Below are 17,562 nucleotides of genomic sequence, written 5' to 3'. Positions count from 1 at the left end.
TGATTGATTGATTGATTGATTGATTGATTGAATTTCAAGGATTTTGTGCACTCCAAGTCAACATTTTCTGAATGGAAGTATTGCGCGTGGAAGATTAGGAAGGAGGAGGAAGGCATTTTGGCACTCGCAGTTTGTGGGACATATCCTTCGGCGTCGGCTCCAAAGAGCGTGTGGGCGAACAACCAGAGTACGTTTCCATGCACTAAATTAGTCTGATTTCTAAAAAATAGTTTCGTTTTTTGTATTTCCACACCTATGTGTGAAGTGCCAGTGTCCATGAAAGAAACCAGGAAGGATGAGATCACCTACCTAGGTTCCATTCTAGAGGCTAATCTTTCCTGTGATAAAATGGCAACCAAGGTAATCAAAAAGGTCAACCAACGAACAAAATTTCTCTGCAGAATCTCCTCTCCGGTCAACAAAAGTACCATGACGATTCTAGCGGGAACTCTCATTCAACCCTTTTTCGATTACACATACCCCAGCACCTCCAAAACCCTCAAATCTAGACTCCAAATATCCCAGAATAATTTAGTCAAATTACTTCTAGACCTCCACCCCAGATCACACCTCACTCCAACCCACTTCTCCAAAACAGGATGGCTCAGGGTGGAGGACAGAGTAAAACAACTTGCACTGAGCCTGGTCTATAAATCTGCTACACCTCCCTGATACCGAAGTACTTGTCAAACTACTTCCTTAACGTAAATGACCCCCATAACCACAACACCAGGGGGAGCTCCACAAACCACGTTAAACCCATATTCCGATCTAAAAAAGCTCTTAACTCATTCTCCTTCTATGCCACATCAATGTGGAATGCACTCCCAACAGGTATAAAAGTAAGTGCATCTCTATCCTCCTTTAAAGCCGCACTAAAACAACACCTCCAGGCAACTTCAACCCTAGACTAACACCAGTCCACCTCCCCGGATTGTAAATAATCAAATGTAAATAAGCAAATGTATATACTTGTTTTTATAATAACCAAAAGTAAATAAGCAGATGTATATACTTAGATGATGTGGTCCTGATGGCTTCATCTGGCCAGGATCTTCAGCTCTCACTGGATTGGTTCGCAGCCGAGTGTGAAGCGACTGGGATGAGAATCAGCACCTCCAAGTCCCGAGTCCATGGTTCTCGCCCGGAAAAGGCCGGAGTGCCATCTCCGGGCTGGGCAGGAGACCCTGCCCCAAGTGGAGGAGTTCAAGTACCTAGGAGTCTTCTTCACGAGTGAAGGAAGAACGAATCGTGAGGTCAACAGGCGGATCGGTGCGGCGTCTTCAGTAATGCGGACGCTGTATCGATCCGTTGTGGGGAAGAAGAAGTTGAGCCGGAAGGCAAAGCTCTCAATTTACCGGCCGATCTACGTTCCCATCCTGAGCTTTGGGTTATGACCGAAAGGACAAGATCTCGGGTACAAGCGGCCGAAAAGAGTTTCCTCCGCCGGGTGGCGGGTCTCTCCCTTAGAGATAGGGTGAGCGGGACGCTCAAAGTAAAGCCGCTGCTCCTCCACAAGGAGAGGAGCCAGATGAGGTGGTTCGGGCATCTGGTCAGGATGCCACCCGAAACACATCCCTAGGGAGGTGTTTCGGGCACGTCTGGCCAGTAGGAGGCCACTAGGAAGACCCAGGACACGTTGGGAAGACTATGTCTCCAGGCTGGCCTGGGAACGCCTCGGGATCCCCCGGGAGGAGCTGGACGAAGTGGCTGGGGAGTGGGAAGTCTGGGCTTTTCTGCTTAGGCTGCTTCCCCCGCGAGCCGACCTTGGATAAGCAGAAAAAGATGGATGGATGGATGGATGTATATACTTGTTTCCATGCGTTCTGAAGTCACTATGTTTACTACTTGCTGTACATATCCTAGGAAGCAGTAGAAGCATTTAAGTCTCACCTTAAAACTCATCTGTATACTCTAGCCTTTAAATAGACCTCCTTTTTAGACCAGTTGATCTGCCGCTTCTTTTCTTTCTCCTATGTCCCCCCCTCCCTTGTGGAGGGGGTCCGGTCCGATGACCACGGATGAAGTACTGGCTGCCCAGAGTCGAGACCCAGGATGGACCGCTCGTCGGGACCCAGGATGGACCGCTCGCCTGTATCGGTTGGGGACATCTCTACGCTGCTGATCCACTTGAGATGGTTTCCTGTGGACGGGACTCTCGCTGCTGTCTTGGATCCGCTTGAACTGAACTCTCGCGGCTGTGTTGGAGCCACTATGGATTGAACTTTCACAGTATCATGTTAGACCCGCTCCACATCCATTGCTTTCGGTCCCCTAGAGGGGGGGGGTTGCCCACATCTGAGGTCCTCTCCAAGGTTTCTCATAGTCAGCATTGTCACTGGCGTCCCACTGGATGTGAATTCTCCCTGCCCACTGGGTGTGAGTTTTCCTTGCCCTTTTGTGGGTTCTTCCGAGGATGTTGTAGTCGTAATGATTTGTGCAGTCCTTTGAGACATTTGTGATTTGGGGCTATATAAATAGACATTGATTGATTGATTGAACACTGTTTCAATGTCCATTTTTCTGATGATGCAACTGTTGATGACTGAAGTGCTGATATCAACCAAACCTAACCCGAATGTATCACAGCGGATGCAGCGCTGAAAGACAGACGGCAGAGTTTTTTCCAAGAAATTTTCCCAACCAAATGTTTTTTAATGTCTTTAAAGTTCATTCATAATGCTCTGTGGATCGATGGAAGGGCTATTACATTCGAAGGAAAAGACCGTTCATAATGACGCAGGTTATAAAGTGTTAATAAAGTTGTTAGAATAATTGTATCACAAAAACGTTGTGTTACATTGAGTTCCTGTCGAGAGGACAAAAGCTGTCTTTGATCCGACCAAACAAAAGGCCTTTAGGATGGGAAGCAGCGTGAAGGTGTTCTGTTTCTTCCATGTATTGTAATCAACAAAAAGATTTTGTCTTGACCCAAGAACTACAAAAGCGTAGCGGAAGCAGGGCCTGACTCCCCTGAAGGCGACCTTTCCTGTGAACTGTTTTACGACCTCTTCTTTGAACTGTTTTAGGACCTTTCCTTTTGAACTGTTCTGTAACCAAAGGCGATGTTTACGACCCCCTCCCTTACAAACAGCTGTTGCCCTCTAATCAGGTAAAGTCCAAATAAAAGAGGAGGCGTACAATCTTTTGGCAGAGCGTGCTGGAGACTGTACAAGAGTACAGCCCAAACGTTTCTCCTCAAATTGAGCCAAATTTAATTCTGTCTCTGCTTAATTCCTTGCTTCTTGTCTCGTTTCATAGATGTCATCGGTGTTTGAACCTGACAAGAGTTATAAAGGGTTAATAAAGTATTCTGATTCTGATTTTTTATTATGATACTGTTCCAGATGAAGGTTGCTATTGTTGTGGACTATCTTGCCAGTTGTGTGGAATACAGAGTTATTGTTAATTAGTTTGGAGTGCACAAATGCAGCAGAGGAGGTTTGTGTTTGCTTCATTATTTGCCTTGTGATATAGCCGCTTCTTCGTTCGGGAGTCCGAAATAAGCCGGCGTTCTGCATTCCCCTAGCGATCTTCTTCAAAGAATCCCTGTTTCTTTTTTTCTACCATTGATGCACTTGAAATGTTGCGTTCTTTTAATTTCAATCAATCAATCAATGTTTACTTATATAGCCCTAAATCACTAGTGTCTCAAAGGGCTGCACCAACCACTACGACATCCTCAGTAGGCCCACATAAGGGCAAGGAAAACTCACACCCAGTGGGACGTCGGTGACAATGATGACTATGAGAACCTTGGAGAGGAGGAAAGCAATGGATGTCGAGCGGGTCTAACATGATACTGTGAAAGTTCAATCCATAATGGATCCAACACAGCCGCGAGAGTCCATCCTATCTTGCCGATTGTATTGTACCATATGTCCCGGCAAGAAATCTGCGTTTAAAGGACTCCGGCTTATTAGTGATTCCCAAAGCCCAAAAAAAGTCTGCGGGCTATAGAGCGTTTTCCGTTCGGGCTCCAGTACTCTGGAATGCCCTCCCGGTAACAGTTCGAGATGCCACCTCAGTAGAAGCATTTAAGTCTCACCTTAAAACTCATTTGTATACTCTAGCCTTTAAATAGACTCCCTTTTTAGACCAGTTGATCTGCCGTTTCTTTTCTTTTTCTTCTATGTCCCACTCTCCCTTGTGGAGGAGGTCCGGTCCGATCCGGTGGCCATGTACTGCTTGCCTGTGTATCGGCTGGGGACATCTCTGCGCTGCTGATCCCCCTCCGCTTGGGATGGTTTCCTGCTGGCTCCGCTGTGAACAGGACTCTCGCTGCTGTGTTGGATCCGCTTTAGGATGGAGCTAGACCGTGAAGTATTTTATACGTAAGTAGTAAAACCTTAAAGTCACATCTTAAGTGCACAGGAAGCCAGTGCAGGTGAGCCAGTACAGGTATATATGTATGTATATATGTATATAAAGGTATATACAGTACAGGTATATATAGGTATATACAGTATAGGTATATATGTATGTATATATGTATATAAAGGTATATACAGTATAGGTATATATGTATGTATATATGTATATAAAGGTATATACAGTACAGGTATATATGTATGTATATATGTATATAAAGGTATATACAGTATAGGTATATATGTATGTATATATGTATATAAAGGTATATACAGTATAGGTATATATGTATGTATATATGTATATAAAGGTATATACAGTACAGGCGTAATGTGATCAAACTTTCTTGTTCTTGACAAAAGTCTAGCAGCCGCATTTTGTACCAACTGTAATCTTTTAATGCTAGACATGGGGAGACCCGAAAATAATACGTTACAGTAGTCGAGGCGAGACGTAACAAACGCATGGATAATGATCTCAGCGTCTTTAGTGGACAGAATGGAGCGAATTTTTGCGATATTACGGAGATGAAAGAAGGCCGTTTTAGTAATGCTTTTAATGTGTGACTCAAAGGAGAGAGTTGGGTCGAAGATAATACCCAGATTCTTTACCGTGTCGCCCTGTTTAATTGTTTGGTTGTCAAATGTTAGAGTTGTATTATTAAATAGAGTTCGGTGTCTAGCAGGACCGATAATCAGCATTTCCGTTTTTTGTGTAGAAAACTGTCTACCGTTTATTACTATTGTTACCGACGTTTTCATTGAATGGTATCTGCTTGCGGGTTGTATCCCTCGCATTGAGACAGCCACTTGCACGATACGAAGGGTCTCCTCCGGCGCACGCGCTTCTTCGAAAGAGTTTCCGATCGCGTATTCCAGGTGTGTTAGTTCAAAAACCGAACATGGTTGGATTAAGGTGTTTCCAAGGGTTGTAGAATGCTTATTTCAAGCCGAACTATTTGAGAAATCGGACATGTACTGTTTGACGTAAGTTCTTAAAACACTATTTTCGCCTGTTTTTTGCTCATTTGGTGAAGAATTCTGATGCTTATTGCTTTATAATGACGTACTTGTCGGAGGAACGCGTTTGATACACATTCGATTTATATCCACATACGAAAGAAACATTTCTGGAAAATTCGGAATTGCATTGTTCACGTTCACATGAAAAAATCTGACACATGTCACATATGGGCAAAAAAATCGGAATTGACCTGCAGTGTGAACAGATAGGGTCTCATGTCCATCTTTTGAAATACATTTAGGGAAAAAAAACTAAAGAAACCGCAAGGGTGACATTAATCCTTTGATTGCTGAACAAGGGTTTCGTGCAAAGGACGTTCGTGTTTTGCATTTATCGTTAAAAGAAGTCGACCAAAAACAAAAGAAAGCAGGTTTTCAGCACAAACTCCTTTTCCTTACGAGTTGGGAAATTGTGTTAGATGTAAATATGAACGCAATACAATGATTTGCAAATCCTTTTCAACCCATATTCAGTTGAATGCGCTACAAAGACAAAATATTTGATGTTCAAACTCATAAACTTTCTTTTTTTTTGCAAATAATAATTAACTTAGAATTTCATGGCTGCAACACGTGCCAAAGTAGTTGGGAAAGGGCATGTTCACCACTGTGTTACATCACCTTTTCTTTTAACAACACTCAATAAACCTTTGGGAACTGAGGAAACTAATTGTTGAAGCTTTGAAAGTGGAATTCTTTCCCATTTTTGTTTTATGTAGAGTTTCAGTCGTTCAACAGTCCGGGGTCTCCGCTGTCGTATTTTACGCTTCATAATGCGCCACACATTTTCGATGGGAGACAGGTCTGGACTGCAGGCGGGCCAGGAAAGTACCTGCACTCTTTTTTTACGAAACCACGCTGTTGTAACACGTGCTGAATGTGGCTTGGCATTGTCTTGATAAAATAAGCAGGGGCGTCCATGAAAAAGACGGCGCTTAGATGGCAGCATATGTTGTTTCAACACCTGTATGTACCTTTCAGCATTAATGGTGCCTTCACAGATGTGTAAGTTACTCATGCCTTGGGCACTAATGCACCCCCATTGGGCACAGCCTGCACACTTGTGGGATGTTCCAAATAAGTGTTTGATGAGCATTCCTCAACTTTATCAGTATTTATTGCCACCTTTCCCAACTTCTTTGTCAACTGTTGCTGGCATCAAACCCTAAAGTTCATCATTATTTGCACACAAAAAAAAATGTTTATCAGTTTGAACATCAAATATGTTGTCTTTGTAGCATATTCAACTGAATATGGCTTGAAAAGGATTTGCAAATCATTGTATTCCGTTTATATTTACATCTAACACAATTTCCAAACGGGCAGCACGGTGGCAGAGGGGTAAGTGCGTCTGCCTCACAATATGAAGGTCCTGAGTAGTCCTAGGTTCAATCCCAGGCTTGGGATCTTTCTGTGTGGAGTTTGCATGTTCTAACCGTGACTGCGTGGGTTCCCTCCGGGTACTCCGGCTTCTTCCCACTTCCAAAGACATGCATCAAAGATAGGCCCCTCCCACCTCCAAAGACATGCACCTGGGGATAGGCTCCTCCCACCTCCAAAGACATGCACCTGGGGATAGGTTGATTGGCAACACTAAATTGGCCCTAGTGTGTGAATGTTGTCTGTCTATCTGTGTTGGCCCTGAGATGAGGTGGCGACTTGTCCAGGGTGTACGCCGCCTTCCGCCCGATTGTAGCTGTGATAGGCGCCAGCACCCCCCCCCGCGACCCCGAAAGGGAATAAGCGGTAGAAAATTGAAAGATGAATGGATGGACAATTTCCCAACTCATATGGAAACGGAGTTTGTGGAATATGTTCAAGTTTCTGCCAAATGTGATCAAATTCCAATTTTCAGGACCACAGAAACATTTTGACTTTCGGCGTTCCACCTTCGTTCCAAAACAAAGAAGTCTCATTGCAGAGATTGACATTGTTCACCGCGTTACGCCGCCACAAACCAATGATTACTTGACTAAGTGCTGCTTTTATTCGCCAGTTGTGGTCATACTTTTTATCCGAGCCCAAGGTGACTTAATTTGTCCGGCAAGAAAAGCGCAGGCGATTAAAGTGAGTAACGCTGATTATCGCTGATTAAAATGGCCTTCGTCAGAGAGTTGCTTTATCGAGTAGCGGCTTAATAGTCACTTCTTGATTGTGGTGATTGTTGCGGCTCGCGGTGACGAAATGAAAAAAAGAAAAAGTGGGAACTTGGCCCATAAATCACTGTGAAAGAGCAGAGAAATGCACAAAAGTGGTTTTGAGGAGGTAGGAGTTCTCCTCTCCGCATTTCAAGGTTGACTTCTTTGATACAAGAAGCAATGAGAGCAGCACATTTAGCGCTATATTAAATCAATCAATCAATGTTTACTTATATAGCCCTAAATCACTAGTGTCTCAAAGGGCTGCACAAACCACCACGACATCCTCGGTAGGCCCACATAAGGGCAAGGAAAAACTCACACCCAGTGGGACGTCGGTGACAATGATGACTATGAGAACCTTGGAGAGGAGGAAAGCAATGGATGTCGAGCGGGTCTAACATGATACTGTGAAAGTTCAATCCATAATGGATCCAACACAGCCGCGAGAGTCCAGTCCAAAGCGGATCCAACACAGCATCAATCAATCAATCAATGTTTATTTATATAGCCCCAAATCACAAATGTCTCAAAGGACTGCACAAATCATTACGACTACAACATCCTCGGAAGAACCCACAAAAGGGCAAGGAAAACTCACACCCAGTGGGCAGGGAGAATTCACATCCAGTGGGACGCCAGTGACAATGCTGACTATGAGAAACCTTGGAGAGGACCTCAGATGTGGGCAACCCCCCCCCCCCCCTCTAGGGGACCGAAAGCAATGGATGTCGAGCGGGTCTAACATGATACTGTGAAAGTTCAATCCATAGTGGCTCCAAGACAGCAGTGAGAGTCCCGTCCACAGGAAACCATCTCAAGCGGATCAGCAGCGTAGAGATGTCCCCAACCGATACAGGCGAGCGGTCCATCCTGGGTCCCGACGAGCGGTCCATCCTGGGTCTCGACTCTGGACAGTCAGTACTTCATCCATGGTCATCGGACCGGACCCCCTCCACAAGGGAGGGGGGGACATAGGAGAAAGAAAAGAAGCGGCAGATCAACTGGTCTAAAAAGGGAGTCTATTTAAAGGCTAGAGTATACAGATGAGTTTTAAGATGAGACTTAAATGCTTCTACTGAGGTGACATCTCGAACTGTTACCGGGAGGGCATTCCAGAGTACTGGAGCCCGAACGGAAAACGCTCTATAGCCCGCAGACTTTTTTTGAGCTCTAGGAATCACTAATAGGCCGGAGTCCTTTGAACGCAGATTTCTTGCCGGGACATATGGTACAATACAATCGGCAAGATAGGCTGGAGCTAGACCGTGTAGTATTTTATACGTAAGTAGTTAAACCTTAAAGTCACATCTTAAGTGCACAGGAAGCCAGTGCAGGTGAGCCAGTATAGGTATATATGTATGTATATATGTATATAAAGGTATATACAGTATAGGTATATATGTATGTATATATGTATATAAAGGTATATACAGTACAGGTATATATGTATGTATATATGTATATAAAGGTATATACAGTATAGGTATATATGTATGTATATATGTATATAAAGGTATATACAGTATAGGTATATATGTATGTATATATGTATATAAAGGTATATACAGTACAGGCGTAATGTGATCAAACTTTCTTGTTCTTGTCAAAAGTCTAGCAGCCGCATTTTGTACCAACTGTAATCTTTTAATGCTAAAAAGAAAAGAAAAGAAACAGCAGATCAACTGGTCTAAAAAGGGAGTCTATTTAAAAAAAAAATCTTTTATTTCTTGTCCCATTTTGTCTTTTTTTTTCATATCTATGTTCATCTTCCCTCCCCTCCCTCCTCGTCTGTCTTTAGCACAAATTTGGCCTCATCTCTGGTACCCAGGGAAACCATGTTTCCATGACAATGTCTGCAGGCAGAACAATGTATTTGTCTTAAGCTGGATAAGATCACAGCCACTTTCATCCTATTTAGTCACACAAGCCGCCGCACAAACACAGTGGCCATACGATAGCGTGGGTGTGCACAACAAAGCATGCGCAAACGTGCCTGTAAATAAACGCGGCTACCTAATGGAGCCCTCGTGTTCACAAATAATAAGCACTAAAGACCTCGTTCTCCGCAGGAAATGAAATGGCTCTTTAATGGACGCCGTGGCTATTTCAGTTGCTGTGTTAATGCCAGACAAGCCACAAAAATAATTGAGTTTTTTGTGCGACTCCCAAGTACGCTTGTTCTCGTTTTTTGGCAAACGGCAAAGAAATGAACTTCAAAGGCCAGATGGGGCATTGGAGTGAATCGCCAATTGCAGGCTTTCCCTGCTTAAGTGCCGCGTCGTCAGGCGGGTATGCGGAGCCACTTTAATGTGAAAAACGCTTTCAGGTGACTGAGTTCGTGTGGAAACTGTGGGAACCTAGCATGGATCTACGTTTGCCCAACCAGTCTACATGTGCTTTGTGGACTTGGAGAAGGCATTGGACCGTGTCCCTCGGGAAGTCCTGTGGGGAGTGCTCAGAGAGTATGGGGTATCGGACTGTCTTATTATGGCAGTCCGATCCCTGTGTGATCAGTGTCAGAGCTTGGTCCGCATTGCCGGCAGTAAGTCGGACACGTTTCCAGTGATGGTTGGACTCCGCCAAGGTTGCCCTTTGTCACCGATTCTGTTCAGAACTTTTATTGACAGAATTTCTAGGCGCAGTCAAGGCATTGAGGGGTTCCGGTTTGGTGGCCGCGGGATTAGGTCTCTGCTTTTTGCAGACGATGTGGTCCTGATGGCTTCATCTGACCGGGATCTTCAGCTCTCACTGGATCGGTTCGCAGCTGAGTGTGAAGCGACCGGAATGAGAATCAGCACCTCCAAATCCGAGTCCATGGTTCTCTCCCGGAAAAGGGTGGAGTGCCATCTCCGGGTTGGGGAGGAGCCCCTGCCCCAAGTGGAGGAGTTCAAGTACCTAGGAGTCTTGTTCACGAGTGAGGGAAGAGTGGATTGTGAGATCGACAGGCGGATCGGTGCGGCGTCTTCAGTAATGCGGACGTTGTACCGATCTGTTGTGGTGAAGAAGGAGCTGAGCCGGAAGGCAAAGCTCTCAATTTACCGGTCGATCTACGTTCCCATCCTCACCTATGGTCATGAGCTTTGGGTCATGACCGAAAGGATAAGATCACGGGTACAAGCGGCCCAAATGAGTTTCCAGGTCTCTCCCTTAGAGATAGGGTGAGAAGCTCTGCCATCCGGGAGGAACTCAAAGTAAAGCCGCTGCTCCTCCACATGGAGAGGAGCCAGATGAGGTGGTTCGGGCATCTGGTCAGGATGCCACCTGAACGCCTCCCTAGGGAGGTGTTTAGGGCACGTCCGGGAAGACCCAGGACACGTTGGGAAGACTACGTCTCCCGGCTGGCCTGGGAACGCCTCGGGATCCCCCGGGAAGAGCTAGACGAAGTGGCTGGGGAGAGGGGAGTCTGGGCTTCCCTGCTTAGGCTGCTGCCCCCGCGACCCGACCTCGGATAAGCGGAAGAAGATGGATGGATGGATGGATGGGCTTTCAGGTGACTGAGTTCGTGTGGAAACTGTGGGAACCTAGCATGGAGGCTACCCTCAAAAGCAGTGGAGAAAGAAAACCGACAAATGGCGGACAATCGGAGTGTGTGTGTTGGGGGCGGCGAGCCCAAGGAGAGGATGCGGCGCCCCTGAGAATCTCTGCAGTCTTATCTCACTTCCTGTCTCCCTTTGTGTCGCCGACCTTCTCGTCTCTTTGCCTCTTTGTGAACGCGCTTGTATCTTTGCTCGGCATCACTATTCTACGCTCTTTTTACCTTATCCTAAACGCCACCGTCCCTTTCAGCCACAAAGACGCCCATCTATCTGCAGCCTTCATGTGCTCTAAATGGGGAGGCAGACTGATGTCTTTATGCTTCTAATGACCGGAGGGTGTGTCAGCCTTCTGGTGTCCTAATGCGCATCCACGTGAATCAATCAATCAATGTTTACTTATATAGCCCTAAATCACTAGTGTCTCAAAGGGCTGCACAAACCACAACGACATCCTCGGTAGGCCCACATAAGGGCAAGGAAAAACTCCCAACCCAGTGGGACGTCGGTGACAATGATGACCATGAGAACCTTGGAGAGGAGGAAAGCAAAGGATGTCGAGCGGGTCTAACATGATACTGTGAAAGTTCAATCCATAATGGACCCAACACAGCCGCGAGAGTCCAGTCCAAAGCGGATCCAACACAGCAGTGAGAGTCCCGTTCACAGGAAACCATCCCAAGCGGAGGCGGATCAGCAGCGCAGATATGTCCACAGGCAAGCAGTACATGGCCACCGGATCGGACCGGACCCCCTCCACAAGGGAGAGTGGGACATAGGAGAAAAAGAAAAGAAACGGCAGATCAACTGGTCCAAAAAGGGAGTATATTTAAAGGCTAGAGTATACAAATGAGTTTTAAGGTGAGACTTAAATGCTTCTACTGAGGTGGCATCTCGAACTGTTACCGGGAGCGCATTCCAGAGTACTGGAGCCCGAACGGAAAACGCTCTATAGCCCGCAGACTTTTTTTGGGGCTTTGGGAATCACTAATAAGCCGGAGTCCTTTGAAGGCAGATTTCTTGCCGGGGCATATGGTACAATACAATCGGCAAGATAGGATGGAGCTAGACCGTGTAGTATTTTATACGTAAGTAGTAAAACCTTAAAGTCACATCTTAAGTGCACAGGAAGCCAGTGCTGGTGAGCCAGTATAGGTATATATGTATGTATATATGTATATAAAGGTATATACAGTACAGGTATATATGTATGTATATATGTATATAAAGGTGTATACAGTATAGGTATATATGTATGTATATATGTATATAAAGGTATATACAGTACAGGCGTAATGTGATCAAACTTTCTTGTTCTTGTCAAAAGTCTAGCAGCCGCATTTTGTACCAACTGTAATCTTTTAATGCTAGACATGGGGAGACCCGAAAATAATACGTTACAGTAATCGAGACGAGACGTAACAAACGCATGGATAATGATCTCAGCGTCTTTAGTGGACAGAATGGAGCGAATTTTAGCGATATTACGGAGATGAAAGAAGGCCGTTTTAGTAACGCTTTTAATGTGTGCCTCAAAGGAGAGAGTTGGGTCGAAGATAATACCCAGATTCTTTACCGTGTCGCCTTGTTTTATTGTTTGGTCGTCAAATGTTAGAGATGTATTATTAAATAGAGTTCGGTGTCTAGCAGGACCGATAATCAGCATTTCCGTTTTTTTGGCGTTGAGTTGCAAAAAGTTAGCGGACATCCATTGTTTAATTTCATTAAGACACGCCTCCAGCTGACTACAATCCGGCGTGTTGGTCAGCTTTAGGGGCATGTAGAGTTGGGGGTCATCAGCATAACAGTGAAAGCTAACACCGTATTTGCGTATGATGTCACCTAGCGGCAGCATGTAGATGCTGAAGAGTGCAGGGCCAAGGACCGAACCCTGGGGAACTCCACACGTTACCTTAACGTAGTCCGAGGTCACATTGTTATGGGAGACAAACTGCATCCTATCAGTAAGATAAGAGTTAAACCAAGACAGGGCTAAGTCTGACATACCAATTCGTGTTTTGATACGTTCTAATAAAATCTTATGATCGACGGTATCAAAAGCAGCGCTAAGATTTTTCCTACTACATGTGGGCGTACAAGTTCTGCTGCGGCCCATAGGGACCACAGCTGTAAAATCAGATATATTACATTCTAGGGGGCGCTTACTGGTTACAAACAGTGGTATAGAGCAGTGGTCGGTGCCAGGCCGCAGAATAATTTTTTATTTTTTTTCATTAAATCAACATAAAAAACGTAATATACACTACAATTAGTGCACCAACACAAAAAACCTCTCTTTTTGATGACCAAAAAAAAAAAGACACCCCGCCAGGCCGCGGCACAAATTATAAAGCGTTGACCGGTCCGCAGCTACAAAAAGGTTGGGGCCCACTGGTATAGACTATATGCCATCAACGTGCTGGGGACCATCTGTTCGCAAAGAAACGTTGCCCAGAGAGGTTTGTTGACATTTCATGCTCAGTTTTTTTGCTGCTTTTATCTGCAAAACGTGGAACGGCGCTCCAGTACATTAAACCGGTCTCTGGTTGGAAATAGGTTGGCGACCCCTGCTAATTTTAAGGACCGAGTGCAAAAAAACTCGACAAAAATCCATCCATCCATTTTCTACCGCTTATTTTGGCTACTTAAAACTCATTTGTATACTCTAGCCTTTAAATAGACTCCCTTTTTAGACCAGTTGATCTGCCGTTTCTTTTCTTTTTCTTCTATGTCCCACTCTCCTTTGTGGAGGGAGTCCGGTCCGATCCGGTGGCCATGTACTGCTCGCCTGTGTATCGGCTGGGGACATCTCTGCGCTGCTGATCCGCCTCCGCTTGGGATGGTTTCCTGCTGGCTCCGCTGTGAACGGGACTCTCGCTGCTGTGTTGGATCCGCTTTGGACTGGACTCTCGCGACTGTGTTGGATCCATTATGGATTGATCTTTCACAGTATCATGTTCTCATATGTTCTCATAGTCATCAGTATCATCAGTATCACAGTATCATGTTCTCATAGTCATCATTGTCACCGACGTCCCACTGGGTGTGAGTTTTCCTTGCCCTTATGTGGGCCTACCGAGGATGTCGTAGTGGTTTGTGCAGCCCTTTGAGACACTAGTGATTTAGGGCTATATAAGTAAACATTGATTGATTGATTGACTTGTACCCGTGATCTTGTCCTTTTGGTCGGAACCCAAAGCTCATGACCATAGGTGAGGATGGGAACGTAGATCGACCGGGAAATTGAGAGCTTTGCCTTCCGGCTCAGCTCCTTCTTCACCACAATGGATCAATACAGTGTCCGCATTACTGAAGACATTACTGTCGATCTCACAATCCACTCGTGTACAAGACTCCAAGGTACTTGAACAGATTGTAGATTGTACTGTACAATATAGATTGCACAGTACAGTACATATTCCGTACAACTGACCACTAAATGTGGAGTCGCTGCTTCCACAAATGAATGAAAAAGGTGTAAAAATTAGTCATCCATCCATCCATTTTCTACCGCTTATTCCCTTTCGGGGTCGCGGGGGGCACTGGCGCCTATCTCAGCTACAATCGGGCGGAAGGCAGGGTACACCCTGGACAAGTCGCCACCTCATCACAGGGCCAACACAGATAGACAGACAACATTCACACACTAGGGACCATTTAGTGTTGCCAATCAACCTATCCCCAGGTGCATGTCTTTGGAAGTGGGAGGAAGCCGGAGTACCCGGAGGGAACCCACGCAGTCACGGGGAGAACATGCAAACTCCACACAGAAAGATCCCGAGCCTGGATTTGAACCCAGGACTGCAGGACCTTCGTATTGTGAGGCAGACGCACTAACCCCTCTGCCACCGTGAAGCCCTGGCTCTCTATTAGTTGAAGTTTAAAGTTAAAGTACCAATGGGGCGGTATAGCTCGGTTGGTAGAGCGGCGGTGCCAGCAACTTGAGGGCTGCAGGTTCGATCCCCGCTTCCGCCATCCTAGTCACTGCCGTTGTGTCCTTGGGCAAGGCACTTTACCCACGTTGCTCCCAGTGCCACCCACACTGGTTTAAATGTAACTTAGCTATTGGGTGTCACTATGTAAAGCGCTTTGAGTCACTAGAGAAAAGCGCTATATAAATATAATTCACTTCACTTCACTTCACTACAAATATGCGCCACACTGTGAACCCTGACCAGACAAGAATGACAAACTCCACACAGAAAGATCCCGAGCCTGGATTTGAACCCAGGACTGTAGGACCTTCGTATTGTGAGGCAGATGCACTAACCCCTCTGCCACCGGGAAGCCTCGACAAAAATCCTTTCCTGAAAACCAGAAGTCCTCTGCAGTGAAAATGTGTTTTCATCCTATTACTTTAGTCACCTATGAAAGAGATGACTTCCTGCTTCCTAAAACTAATACTGATAACTTAGATTTTTACAGGATCAACATTTTAACTGTAGTACGTGCGCACCTTCCTTTGCGGTAACTTCTCTAGCAGCGCCAGCGTCTTTCATAGGCTTTCACAACACCGTCTTAGCCATGCTGGCGTTTCATGATAAGGTTTGATGTGCTGAAGATTGATGTTTTTTCCCGCCTTGCCGGATGTTTGCAGAACATTTGGTGCAAACAGCACGTGAAATGTCTTCCTTTGAAAGAGGAGAAAAGTCCCACGCGATTGATGCCAGGTTTATTTACAATGAACTCAGGAGAAATGTTTTTGACAGGCTAGGCCTGGGAGATGAATTGATTTTGTCGATATGTTCCGAGTTTTTTGTTGCAGACGATTCAGAAAAATAAAAAAAATCTTGCTCTCAGCATATTTTAGGGAAATTCATACACACACCGAGCAAAACATGGCTAATACTGATGCTAATGCTAACAAGAACAAGACGTTTGTTCCAAAGAAAAGAAAAGTGTGACTAGAGCAGCAGCACTTACATTCATATTTTGTTGAAATATTATTCAATAAATATATTTATAAAGGATTTTTGAATTGTTGCTATTTTTAGAATATTTTTTAGAAAATCTCACGTACATTTGAGAACCACTGGTCTAAACAATCAATCAATGTTTATTTATATAGCCCTAAATGGGACGGCGTGGCGCAGTGGAAGAGTGGGAGAGTGGCCGTGCGCAACCCGAGGGTCCCTGGTTCAAATCCCACCTGGAACCAACCTCGTCACGTCCGTTGTGTCCTGAGCAAGACACTTCACCCTTGCTCCTGATGGGTGCTGGTTGGCGCCTTGCATGGCAGCTCCCTCCATCAGTGTGTGAAAGTGTGTGTGAATGGGTAAATGTGGAAGTAGTGTCAAAGCGCTTTGAGTACCTTGAAGGTAGAAAAGCGCTATAGAAGTACAACCCATTTATTTATTTATTAAATCACAAGTGTCTCAAAGGGCTGCACAAGCCACAACGACGTCCTCGGTTCAGATCCCACAAGGAAAAACTCCCAACCCACTGGGATGTCAAACAGGACAATTTTATACGAATTAGAACTGTGCTAAGAGTAAAATGAGGTGTATGTCATTCAAACTACTAGTTTTTGATCAAATGAAGGCAAAATTTGTTTTGAATTATCGCTGTTATTTGCATTCATTAATTTATTTGAAACGTAAGGAAAAAAATCTTGATTGGATTTTTTTTTTGAGACAACATCGGAGGTTTTATTTGTATCACCCAGACCTAGGACAGGCTGTTTATAGCCCAGCACAATAGGCGAGAAGGGGAGCTTGATTTTCTCACCTACAGCAAAGTAAGGGTAATCTTTTTTTTTTTTTAATGTCGTTGGATGTCATAACTCCTCATATCGACCAGATATTTATTCGGTATAAAGTATAAAGTGTATTATATTTATATAGCGCTTTTCTCTAGTGACTCAAAGCGCTTTTACATAGTGAAACCCAATATCTAAGTTACATTTAAACCAGTGTGGGTGGCACTGGGAGCAGGTGGGTAAAGTGTCTTGCCCAAGGACACAACGGCAGTGACTAGGATGGCTGAAGCAGGGATCGAACCTGCAACACTGAAGTTGTGAATTATATTTATATAGCGCTTTTCTCTAGTGACTCAAAGCGCTTTTACAAAGTGAAAACCAATATCTAAGTTACATTTAAAGCAGTGTGGGTGGCACTGGGAGCAGGTGGGTAAAGTGTCTTGCCCAAGGACACAACGGCAGTGACTAGGATGGCGGAAGCAGGGATCGAACCTGCAACACTGAAGTTGTGAATTATATTTATATAGCGCTTTTCTCTAGTGACTCAAAGCGCTTTTACAAAGTGAAAACCAATATCTAAGTTACATTTAAACCAGTGTGGGTGGCACTGGGAGCAGGTGGGTAAAGTGTCTTGCCCAAGGACACAACGGCAGTGACTAGGATGGCGGAAGGGTGGATTGAACCTGGAACCCTCAAGTTGTGGATTATATTTAGTGTGAATTATATTTATATAGCGCTTTTCTCTAGTGATTCAAAGCGCTTTTACAAAGTGAAACCCAATATCTGAGTTACATTTA

General features: G+C 44.9%; 1 protein-coding gene across 1 annotated transcript in view; it reads right to left on the bottom strand.

The window, feature by feature from the left end:
• The window catches only part of LOC133557141 (neurexin-1a-like), a 174,141-nt gene that overhangs the window by 80,757 nt on the left and 75,822 nt on the right, over window positions 1-17,562 (bottom strand). The gene's annotated exons all lie outside the window — the stretch shown is intronic.

The sequence above is a fragment of the Nerophis ophidion genome, linkage group LG08 (assembly GCF_033978795.1).
Source record: "Nerophis ophidion isolate RoL-2023_Sa linkage group LG08, RoL_Noph_v1.0, whole genome shotgun sequence".
NCBI classification, from domain to species: domain Eukaryota; kingdom Metazoa; phylum Chordata; class Actinopteri; order Syngnathiformes; family Syngnathidae; genus Nerophis; species Nerophis ophidion.
Note: the sequence above shows the minus strand (reverse complement) of the source record. Positions and strands in the feature narration are given on the sequence as shown.